This window comes from Chlorocebus sabaeus, chromosome 11 (assembly GCF_047675955.1).
Source record: "Chlorocebus sabaeus isolate Y175 chromosome 11, mChlSab1.0.hap1, whole genome shotgun sequence".
NCBI lineage: Eukaryota > Metazoa > Chordata > Mammalia > Primates > Cercopithecidae > Chlorocebus > Chlorocebus sabaeus.
Genome location: NC_132914.1, coordinates 87,399,994 through 87,412,722, shown reverse-complemented (window position 1 = coordinate 87,412,722; position 12,729 = coordinate 87,399,994). Strand labels below are relative to the sequence as shown.

Here is a 12,729-nt window from a genome sequence, read left to right as displayed (position 1 = left end):
ATCTTGAGTTGATCATTACACATTACATGCATGTAACAAAATACCAAATGTACACCATGACAATGTACAAATGTAATCAACAAAATAGTAATTCCCCAAATAATAAACAATCATAAGTAAATATAAAGTTACAAACTATGGTTAGGTTTTTTGTTTGTTTTTTGAGACAGGGTCTCGCTCTGTCACCCAAGCTGGAGTGCAGTGATACAAACAAGGCTCCCTGCAATGCTGACCTCCCGGGCTCTACAGGCATGCACCACCATGTCTGGCTAATTTTTTGTATTTTTTGTAGAGGTGGGGTTGTGTCATGTTGCCCAGGCTGGTCTCAAACTCCCAGGCTCATGTGATCCACCTGCCTCGGCTTCCCAAAGTGCTAGGATTATAGGCATGCACCTGGCCTTATAATTAGCTTTATCATGAAAATATATGGTAACTTGTCATTACAATGAAAGGACCCAAGTTACAATAAATGGTCAGAGAAGTCCTCTCTGAGTAATGATATATCATTTCTGAGGTAAGAGATGGCTAGAAATTTGCAGTTGACTAGTGGCAGTGGGCAGAGCAGGAGGAGTACTGAATGAAATTTTACTAGAAAAATAATATGTTTGAAGGCCCCAGATGGAAAGAAATTTGGCGTATCTCAAGAATGGCAAAAGGTCAGTGTGCCTACAAAGAAAACAGCAATCAGATAAGTGAAGCAAAGTTTAGCTGGACAGGTATGGCAAAATCAGCTTATACAGGACAATGCTTCGTATTTGATTCTGCACAGCATAAGAGTGCTACCGGGTGTTTGAACAAGCCAGAACTATGATTCATATTTGAATTCTTAAAAGTGAACTCTGAATTCAGATTGGAAAATGGATTGTAAATTGGACATGCTGCAAAAATAGAAGCAAAATTTGAGAACTTCTATAAGGAAGGTGGCACATACATTTTGAGTCTCTGCAGAGATTTTTCTCTATTCACACTGATAAATTTCTCTTTCCACTTTCACCTTCAGGACCCCTATTATTCTGTTATGGTTTAAATTTTTGTCTTCTCTGAAGTTCACATTGAAACTTAATCCCCAACGTAACAGTATTAAGAAGTAAGGCCTTCAAGAGGTGATTAGGTCATGAAGGCTCTGCCCTCATGAATGGATTAATCCATTCATGGATTCATGGACTAATGGGTTCACGTATTAATGGATTATCATGGGAGTGGGTTAGTTATCATGAGAGTGGGTTTGTTGTAAAATAGATTTTGCTTCCCTATCATAGACTCCCTCACCGTGGATGCCCTGCACCACCGCAGGACTCCACAGAGAGTCCCCACAAGCAAGAAGGCCTTCACCAGATACAGTCCCTAGAACTTGGACTTCCCACCCTACAGAACAGTAAGAAATAAATGTATTTTTTAAACAATTACCCAGTCTGTGGTATTCAATTATAGCAACAGAGAGTGGACTAAGACATACTGTCAAAGGCTGCTTCTTTTCTCTTTCTTGTGCCTGAACTGTGGATTTTTCTTCTTAGCATTCCTCTCTCTCTCCTATTTTCTCCTATGCCAATTATCTGTCCTCTTAAATGACAATTTCCATATTTCTCTCTTTGGCTTTGGAATTTTAGTCAACTTTAATTTGTTCAAAAACTTTCTTATTGATCATCTGCTTTTATTAATTATGATAATGCCCAGGTACAACTGGTCATTGGAACTTTTTCACACTAAAGATTTCTTAGCTCTACTTCTACAGATTCTGAATCACAGGCTGGTGATGAGTCTCAGACATTTATAATTTTAAATAGGTCATTTATGTTTGAGAACCTCTGCTATTAGACTATTATCAAATTCATATCATAAGAATTTGGTTCTAAAATTGTTCTAACATGGCAGGTTTCCAAAGGTATTTTGCTTGTGTAGATTTAGAAATCACAATCCAACCTTTTTTCAAAGATTTGTCTCAGGCTAGCAACATCCTTTCTATCAGTAACAGTATCTCGTTAGTTATACACCTGTCCTCAATAAAAGAGAACTGTCTCTTAGATCTAAGATTACATCATGGATTTTTCCAGATCTTGCAGCCACGTTTTATTAACAATTTGATACCAGTTGCACATAATCCCAGCAGGAGCAATAGCATTTTGATACTGTTTCATATTAGGAAAAAAATTGCCTGATTTCTTATTACTCACTCACTTACAAGGTAGATATCAGGTCATATGAGAGAACTGAAGGATATAAGCTTATGTGATCTTCCTACAAACAAAAAGCAAAAGCAAATTCAAAAACCCTGAGCTCCCAAACTTCCAGTCTTCTGTTTCTTGCCCAGAGCCATACTACCTCCCACATTGCACATGTTGTAAACTTTATGTGGCCCATCTGTTAAGGAGTTTGTTTTCCAAATTTGCAGGGGCTTGGCACTTCTGTACTGAGTACCAGAACTAAATGTGACACCGATTTTTACCTTTTTAATAGTTTTAAATTGCATGGGGCTGGTATTGAAAAGGGTCAGGGAAACAGAAGAAATACAGAAGCAGTAAGGCAACAGTTAAGCATCATAGCTTGGGCAAACCCGTACTTAACATCCGCCATGATGACAGCAGTAGCAGTGCTAGGGATATATTGAGTATTCAGGTTCAGTTGTGGGCTGAATGTGGGCACAGCTTGGCATTTGAAATTAGGCAGATTCAGACTATGATGTTTTCTCACAGTTAATGCAGAGACCATAGATAATAATTATGTTGCTGAGCCTACAGTGAATTTTTACGACTGATCCTCTATTAAACTGGCAAAATAAGAGGATAATGTCTCCAGCACTAACAAGTTGGCAGGGAAGTAGCTGGCAACCCCTCCCACTAATGTTCCATCTGTGCGAACCTTCAGTATGATCCAGGATATTGTTTCCCCACACAGGTTGTGCCTGCAGTGTAATCAAGACAGAGAGACCAAGCATAGATATCTTTATTGTTTTTGAAAATGACTGCCATTGGAGGGTGAGCAGAGCCTGGGATTGAGTGCTAATGCTGTTATGTCCTTCTAAGAAGTATCCATGCAGTGATGTCGACAGGAAAATAACCGTTTCTAAGCACTGGCTTGTTGTCCAAGTGACATAAAAGTCACAGAACAAGAAGAACAGTTTCTTTCATTTTAGAAAAGCCTTTTGTTTCTTTTCCTGGAAACTTGGAAAATTGTTTTTGTTTAAAAATATCTTTTCTGTTGATTGCGAACACAGTGCATGTTACTTTCCCAGCCTTGACGCTCCTCCAGCATCCCCAGGCTCTGGATCAGATTTTGCTCTAAAAGCTCAGGGGAGAAGAAAGAAAGGCTTGTGAATGCAAAGAGGGTGCACAAACCAGCTGAGGCAAATCCTGACTCCAATCCCTGAAATGATGTCTGTCATTGTACACTTCTCATGCCACCCAAGAAGTGTCCCCTGATGTTTTAGGCAGCTGTCACATCTGCCTCCTCTGAGCTCCTAAATATTTGTTTGATATTTAAAATGTACTGCCTTGTGTTGGAATTATTGTACTTCATGGCTTATTTGTTTCTCCTTTCATATAGTTCACCGTGCCTGAAATAGGGCCTCATTGGACTTACTTTTGTATCATGACTAAATAAGCAAATTTGAAGCCATCCCTGTTGAAGACCATGCACAGGGAAGCACCCTCAGGTTACTCACTAACATAGGGATGCACATTGCCATTGCTCTCCTCACCTCAGTGGTGAACTCTCTGTGGAATAACATGTAATAATAACTAATATGCTCTTATTTTAAAATGCCAGTGTGCTTTTATGTGCTGGTTCTCGGCACTTTATATGATTAATACATTTAATTCTCACCATAGGAAGTAACTACTGTTGTCATCTCCATTCTACAGATGAGAAGACAAAAGTACAAAAGAGTTTAAATTTTTAAAGATCTTACAACTAGTAGGTGGTGGTGTTAGCTAGCATGTGATCTGTCTTCAAAACTCAAATTCTTAAGCACTCCACACACTGCCTCTGGATGGGAGTCCCAAACGTCTACGAGGGACATGAATCCTGTTATATCATTTTTTCAGTATCTCTAAGATCTTATACAAGACAGAAATACAGAGGAGGCAAAGGAGGTTTTAATTATCTGCTTTTTCATGTGTTTTCCTTCATGGAATTCACTTTGAATACATTTTAGGGGTTTGAAGAAGCTCAGGAAATTATTTCTTTCTCTCTTCTCTTCAATTCATACGCTTAACTCCTACCCAACATTTGTTCACTCCCTTCCTCCTCCTCTAAACAAAGCAGAAGCGAAGAAAAATATTAATGCTACAAAAAACATTTGCAATGATCTATGCAACCCTTTCTCTGGAAGTTTCCATCATTATCGGATTCACCTAACAATTCCTATTCATCCAAACGTGGTCTCAATGGAGTTTTTCTTTACCTGTAGGCAGCTTAGTTGCCTCCCACTGTCCTTTGTTCATAGCCACATCAGAGTGACAGTCTTTTTAGAGGACTGGTGTTTATGCAGTATTCCTAGTTCTGTACATTACAGTGGGCACTTAAAGTTTATGTTTTAAATGAATTAGTGAATCCAATACAAAGTCCTCATTTTACAGAGGAGGAAACTGCCGTGAAATTGGAAATGTAAAGTGGCCGATCACAGTCACATATCTAGTCAGTAGAAAAGCTGACCTCAAGTCAGTTACATTTTCCGTTGTGAGACCTAGGTTGTCCTTCATAGCCTAAATCAAACCTGAGTTTCTTCATGCCTGAAAACCATAGCCCAGCAATAATAGCTATCTTCTTTATATCTTATAATGCTTATAATCTGTAGCACTCATTTAGTTCTAGGTGCATATGTGTATATTTTACTTTTCTCTACCTAGATTATAATTATTTTAAAGTTAGAATTGTGCCCTATATTTTGTTTTCCATTCACAATGCTTTGGTTTCTTGAGTGTTTGAGCTTCTAAAATTAGGAGTTGATCATCTCATTCACTTTTTCCACTTCTATCATCACCTCTAACTATAGCCCCAAATACATCCTCAAGTGCCAGTCTTGTTTCCAGCTGTTTGAGTAGGCCCATGTCTCCATGTCTCCCTTGGAACCTGAAAAATACTCTGGACCACTAGCAACTGTCACAAAACTAAAATAAGGGCATTCTGAGATTGGGTAAAGTGGACTTATATTTTTTCCCTTAGAAGATCTCTGTGGAACTGCAGGGAATAATTATCATGCATGAAGACCTTTTTTTTTTTTTTTTTTTTTTTGGTGTGCAAGTTACAAAGACTTATTACAGAGATTATCTTGAGTGATGGTGTGTGGAAGTGCAAGCAGGCCTCAGAAGGCCTGGAGACAGATCAAAAATCCAGTAGCTACTCTTTCTATCATTTTCTCTCTCTCTCTCTCTCTCTCTCTCACTCTCTGTGTCTGTCTCTCTCTCTCTCTGTTACTCTCTCTCAACCTACCTCTACCTTTCTCTCTTAAACTCTCTCTCTGTCAAGGAACACATGGTCTGTCTTTCTTCTATATGGCTGCTTTATCATTCTCTCTCTCCATACCTGTTGTCTCTGCCTCTCTATGTACATACAGGACAGCCATTGCCTTATAACTTCCAAGTATACTCATATAAGTCACAGATGTCTCTAAATCCCAATTCCAAGATCCTGAAAGAGCCAATATGATTGCACCAACTTGGTTCAGGTGTCCTATCCACTGTCCACTCAGTTATGGCCAGGAGTCATGGTCACTGAGAATAGATGAGTTTCTGCCATTTGACATGGCCTCTGCTAGACACCATGGAGAAACATACAGGTGATAAAAGTGAAAATGCTACCTTCAGAAATTTAATAATAGGTTACACAGTAAGATCTAGAATAATATATTTTTAATAGTTTGTATTATCTTTCCCACTACGAAAGAAGACAGGAAGGGCCATCATTATTTGGTCAGAAAAATGGAAGAAAGACTATTATTTTCTTCTTCAATATTTCACCATTATACATACCCCAAAATTTCTGTTGAAGCCTTCTACTTTCTTATTCAAGCTATGGAGAAAATAGGGGAAAGATGTATAACTTCTTCAAGGTCCTTGTAATGTTAGGAATGTAGTATCCATCTTCTAGGGCCTACCATGATTGCTGGACCCGTTGGCATGCACCAACATTCCAAACAACCAACTAAATGAAGGGAGTAAGAAAGAAACGTTCCCCTTTTCTGAATAGCACTTACCAGAGGCGTCACTCAATATTTCTTGTTTATGTAATTGGTCAGAACTATTCATATGGCCCATAAAGATGTAAAATAGGTGGATATATGTAATTCTTTTACTGGGCAACATTGTACTCATCTAAGAATCAGGAATCCATTTGCTTATAAAAGAGAAGAGCAGAATGGGTCTATTATAGGTCAGTAACCTCTACCACAACCTTCAGTTCCTGTCCTCAATCTATTTCTCTTGTCCATAGTTTTTGATCCTGGTGACAATCTTTCCTGCCTCTTTTAAATCTTATCTTCCTTTGAATATTGTGATACTGAACTATGCCAATACTTTTTACTATCTGGTTACTTTATAACTTTACTTTCCTTGATTTCTCAATTTCCTCCTGCCCTCTAAGGATAGGTGTCCCAAAGACGACTCTGTCATTTCCTCTTTGCGTCTGCTTTCATCCACTCCCACCATTTAAACCACCAACATTATTTTCTAGCTTGCTCTCTCTCTGTCTCTCTCTCTCTCTTCCCCACCCCAACTTCCAGGAAGCTATTTTAGATCACTCGTTGGTCATTTTTAATTAAAAGCCCAACATCTCCCAAAACTCTATTGAAGTATCAGAAGTACATTTATATTCAAAATGTAATACAGAGAATTTTCAACAGGTAAACTTGCTCTGATTCCCTATATCAGATAAGTTTGCTTATTCCATACCTACATCACACCCTGCAGTTCTTGGGTCCTACAATAATTATTAAAGTTAACTACTCGAACAAACATTTGTTCCATGTCTCTATTTCCTAGTATACTAGGTCTTGAGAACAATAAAAATATGTCTCTTGTTACAGCACTGCATCTCCAATGACTTGCACAGTGCTTTGCACAAAGTAATCACGAAGAATAGCAAATGGACAAGCAAATGAATGAATAAATATATCATTTGGTTGCCTTTCCAGGGTTCTCATAGGGTGAAATTACCTTGCTCCTCAATGTATTATCTTAGTTTTTAAGCAGACTAAGAATGAGTTTGTGTTCATTGTTGGAATCAACTGCCACATTCTTAAGATCAATGTCTACCAAATAATTTTCCAACTAACAGGTGCCACTCACCTGTTAGTCATCAATATTATCTGCTCCTGACATGCAACCATCAACATTGTCACGGCTTGATAATCCAGGATCACCAGAAGACACAAACACCAGAGTGTGTAGAAGAGTTGTGTCAGCCTGTCTAGTGTCGGAAAACCTACATGAAAAACCAAATTATATTTAGAAAGTTCATTGGAGATCAGAGAATCAGAATAAAATGGTGTAGTCAGGTGATTTAAAATTTAGTGTAGTTGGGCCCAGATATGCTGACATTTCTATGTTCATAATAAGGGTAATTTTGATCACAGGGGCAAAACACTTGAAATATGTGACTTATTCTTACTCACTCTTCCACAGTTTTTAAGAGTATAATAGATCTGAATTTAAATTCCAGCTCTATGTGACCTTGAGCAAGCTTCTTTTCTTCTCAGTCTTCTGTTTCCTCCTGTGAAAAAAAAACAAAAAACAAAAAATCAATACCTGTTGTAAGGATTAATAAGATAATTATATAAAATATTTAGCATAGTTCCTGGCATTTAGTGAGTCCTCAATCAATAAAGGATATTATTTCCACCTTCTAGGCTTCCATAGATAATCAATGTTTTTTAATTAACAGATTTATTTTTGTTATTTAAATTTTTTTGTCCTTCCAACTTTTATTTTAGGTTCAGGGCATACATATACAGGTTTGTTACATGGTTAAATTGCACAACCCAGGGTTTTGGGTTACAGATTATTTCACCACCAAGGTAATAACCATAGTACCTGATATGTAGTTTTTTGATCTCTATCTTCCTCCCGCCCTCTACTTTCCCAGAGTCTACTGTTCTCTTCTTTGTGTTCATGTGTGCTCAATATTTAGCTCCCACTTAAAAGTGAGAACAAACAGTAGTTGGTTTTCTGTTCCTATAATAATGTGCTTAGGACAATGACCTCTGGCTCCAAGCATGTTGCTGCAAAGGACATGATCTTGTTCCTTTTTACGGCTTTTTAGTATTTCATCATGTATGTATACCACATTTTCTTTATCCAGTTAGATATGCCAAGTTATATCCGAGTCCTATGGGTCAGGAAACCCATTTTTATATCTTTATCATGATTCATTGTGTGTTGATTTAATAGTTTAACTCTCAGAGGTTCTTCTTATCCAAAGCTCAGATGTCTCCAGTAATCATCAGCCTATTGTTTAAAAAAGCCACATTAATAATACAGAAATTTCCCCCTTCTCTATAGTTTTTCTGTTTACAGTTTCATTATTCCATGGCCAACTGTGGTACAAAAATATTAAATAGAAAATTCCAGAAATAAGTAACTCACAATTCTTAAATTGCTTGTCATTCTGAGTAGCATGATGAAATCTTGTGCTAAACCATTCCATTCCACCCAGGAAGTGAATCATCCTTTGCCCAGGATATCCATGCTGTCTGTGCCACTCACCTGTTAGTCATCAATATTATCTGTTCCTGACATGCAACCATCAACATTGTCATGGCTTGATAATCCAGGATCACCAGAAGCAGATGATCCTCCTTCTGATGTATGGTCAGAAGGTCAATACTGTAGTAGCCTAATGCTGCATCACAGTGCCTATGTCATTCACTTCACTTCATATCATCATGGAGACATTTCATCATTTCATATCACTGCAAGAAGAAGGATGAGTACAGTCCAATAAGGTATTTTGAGAGAGAGATATTCATACTCACATAACTTTTATTATAGTATATTGTTATAATTCTATGATACGATCAACTGATAATCTCTTACTATGCCTAATCTCTTACTGTGCCTTATTATGCCTAATGTGTAAACTAAACTTTATCATAGGTATGTACGTATAGGAAAAAATATAGTATATATATGGTTTGGTATTATCCATGGTTTCAGGCATCCACTGGAAGTCCTGGAACCTACCCTCCATGGATAAGGAGGGACTACTGTAATAATAATAATTATTATTATTATTATTATTTACATTTCCTGATTCCTGTCTCCATTCACTAATGAAAGAGCTTCAGCTCCCAAAAGAGCTCCTCTCCCACACACAAAAATATTACTGAGAGTCCCCAGTGTGAGTGAGTTTCATGTGGGTTTAATGAATATTCCAATTGCAGTGAAGGGTTTCCCTCCCTTTCTTCCTTATTCTTGCTTTCTTTCATTGATGGGTTTTGCTTGCCTTCTTTCTATTAAAGATCAACTTAGTCCTAGCAGCAAAACCAAAGAAGAGACTCCATCCTGTCCTCTATCTATTCTCTCCAAGTGCATTTTCACCAGTCTTTCCTTCCCTCTTCAGCCAAAACCCCCAAAGCCCACATACTCATGAACACATACCCATGGACCTCTGGTGGGCAGAGAATAGATTTCCTTGGCTACAAAATTTCAATCCCTGCTTAGATTCATCCGGGGCATCCTGCTGATTTATTTATATTATTTTTAACTTGTCAGGTCACACAGCACTGCAGTTTCTGTCTAGCTATAATTTCTTTCAAATAACTTCTCTTTCTGTGGTCCATAGTTCTGGTAACAGTACCAGGCTAAAAAAATTCTCACAGTAGTTGCATGTTCCCCATTTCCTTCATTTCTCATTTCTCACAATCAATATTAATTTCTGCAGATTTTACCTCCATAATCTCCCTTATTTCTACTTACATCTTTCACAGTTTTCACAGCTGCTAACCAAGGTGAGTCATTAACTACTCTAGCCTGTATTGCTAAGTTCTCTTAATTTGTCCCTTTACCTCCTACCCCTTCCCTTTCATCTATTCAACAGTGTTCTGGTTTACAAAATTTGAACACTATATGAAATCTTGCAGCTCTAAAAGCCACTAAATCCATGAAAATCAAGTTGAACTAACCAGATATTTTTGCACCAATTTATATCACTGTTTCCTCCCATTTTAGGTAAATCTGATGAACTGGGTCATTTTTTTCCAGTTCAGACTGAAAACAAATTGTTAAAAGCCAAGCTATACTCTCCTTTGAAAACCAAAAGTAAATGTCCTAGATTTCAAATGTAGAAGTTGCAAAGAAGTACACCAATTGAAGGGGTTGTTACAGGACTACTTTTATCCTAACTAGAAAAAAAGTTAAGTCTGAGAAATATCTGGAATTATCCATAGGCAATTATGAGCAGCTGCTGTAGTGTAGGAGCAAGAGTAATGTTCATGCCATCCTTCCTGAAGCAATAAACTCCATAAGAACAGGCTGGTGTTTGCCTTGTATCCCCTGCACATAGCATCTAGGACCTGATACATAGTTGATACCAGATAATTATTTATTGAAAGTATAAATCAATGAATATCTACCCAAAGTGCAATTCCAATGCTCTATATAATTTATAACTTCGTGAAATAAGGAGTGGTATTTTGCGTATCGTTCTAACCCTGCAGGGCTCTGGACAGTTCTCTGCACAGATAAGGCATTTGAACAGATTTAAATGATTGATTTTTTACAAATATATAGATGCACTCATGTATATCACTAAAGGAAGTAATACTCTCAGTACAGCAATGCACAATAGAATCTGAAAATGGAAGAAGCCATAAAGGATGGTGGAAAACCTACAAGGTAAGGGCTTCTCAACTTCATTCCCAACCTGGCCAGAAACCCTTCAAATGTATGAGATCCCTCAGGAGGAAGCAAAGCAATCTCTCTCCAAAGAGATTCCTGTAAAAAAAGGAAGTAGCAACACCTCCTTCACAGCTTTATGCACACTGGCTTCAAACTCCAATATTACTTTGGAACAAAGAAAAGTAGCTTTCCCTTCTCTCAAAGAGAATAGAAATATTGCTAATGAAAGCATATTTGCCAGACTTGCAGTCAGATGATAAAGAACTCACTAGCTGAGTACTTGGAAAAGTTCAGACACATTTCAGAACCCAAATGCCACATCTGTCAAAGGGGCTGATGCTACCAGCCCTGTCTTCCAGACACCAGTTTTCGGGAAATAAAATATCACATACATTAAAATGCTTTCAAAACATGAAATGAAGTAGATGTTAGGTGTCATTATTTGCTGCTGATGTAGGTGACCCCGCAGCAAACTATAACAATACCCGAATATCAGTAGTCACCTGAATGCACATTGCTAAGGCGTGGCTGCTCGATATGATTGATTGCAAAGAGTTCCATAATAATAAAATTCCCTAAATTTTCATTTTGGGGTACAGTCCATTTCCCTGATTCCAGGTGCAAGTTCAAAAGTATCTCAAGGGAGCCAAAAGGTAATTAAAACTCTTTTAATGAAGAAAAAAAATCAAGAAGGACTATGGGTATTGGAGGTATAGGAGGGAAAAAAATGGCAAGAAAAATGAGTTGTACATCCAGAGCACTGGATAGTTCCAATTATATTAAATTGAACAAGGAATATGCCACTTTGGTTTTATTACTTAAAAAACAACAAAAAACTTGAAGTCCCTCTTCCAAGATTAAGCTCTCAGTTCAGTCACTTTCTTTCATTCATCATTTTTCTTTATCTCTGGTGGTGTCACCTATCCCTCTGTCTTTTTATGTTTGGTGATTTCACAATTCCACATATGGTTGTTTTATCATCTTCTGTTACTTGCTTAAAAACAATCAGAAAGCCCCCTTTCCTTCATGCTGCCTTCTCTTATCTTTGCATCAATTTTTCTATTTTCTTCTATTATCAATAACGTTTAATTTCCACTACTTTTGATGTTCACTTTTCTTCGTCTAATTTACACGACTGTTCTGGTGTTTCTGCCTTATATTGATGTCTCTTCTGTCATTTAACCCTTCTCTTTCCCAATCCTACCATTCTGTCCTCCTTTTTAATTATAATTTTTAAAGTATGTGAGGGAGGCCTTAAAATGTTGCGGGAAGAGTTTGCTACCATGATATTTGGAGTGAGGAAGAAGCCACAACCAAAGTCACTTATTCTAATTAGTGTGTATCTGTGAGTGTGTGGGGGCCGATAGTTGACTCAAATCACTAGGTGGCAGTAGTTCAGATCTGACTCTTCAGATAGCTGTGTCTTTCTACCTGCTTCCTTAATGTTTATGTCCTATATACCAATTTTTATTCAAAAGCTCACGTGGTCCTCTGCAGCATCTACATTTGAAATCTAGGACATGTCACATCAGTTCTCAAAAATAACATAACTTAACACTTAAGGATTTATGACTGCTGATTGCAGCCGAAACTGGGGAGGAAATGGTTTGGTTGATTTGCTTTTTGCTTTTTTTTTTTTTTTTTAGCATTAAAAAAAGTAAATTTAAATAACTTTATATGCAAATGTGCTGATGGAATAAAATTCCACTGCAAACATTCAGTTTATGAAGTAGAATGCATTAATGAGCATTTCATAAAAACAAGCCTTTCAATACTTCCAAACCTTGATTATTAGATAATCTAGGCAATCCATAGTGTGATCTACTGAATATATTGTGCATACCTACTACATTTTGCCTACCCTTCACTTCTTCCTTTTGGGAACTGACCCTGCTATACC

The 12,729-nt window shown here is 37.4% G+C and overlaps 2 long non-coding RNA genes across 2 annotated transcripts in view; one reads left to right on the top strand and one right to left on the bottom strand.

Moving 5' to 3' along the window:
* Positions 1-4,591: 4,591 nt before the first annotated feature.
* On the bottom strand, positions 4,592-8,801 carry LOC140712870 (uncharacterized). Its single transcript, XR_012094678.1, has 4 exons — positions 8,697-8,801; positions 7,607-7,704; positions 7,281-7,416; positions 4,592-6,006 (listed from the first exon to the last, which is right to left on the bottom strand). It is a non-coding gene; the product is annotated as an uncharacterized lncRNA (long non-coding RNA).
* A 71-nt stretch (positions 8,802-8,872) lies between these two features.
* Positions 8,873-12,729, top strand: part of LOC140712871 (uncharacterized) — a 20,565-nt gene continuing 16,708 nt past the window's right edge. The window contains exon 1 of the long non-coding RNA XR_012094679.1: positions 8,873-8,935. This is a non-coding gene — a long non-coding RNA (uncharacterized lncRNA). The remainder of the gene's footprint in view (positions 8,936-12,729) is intronic.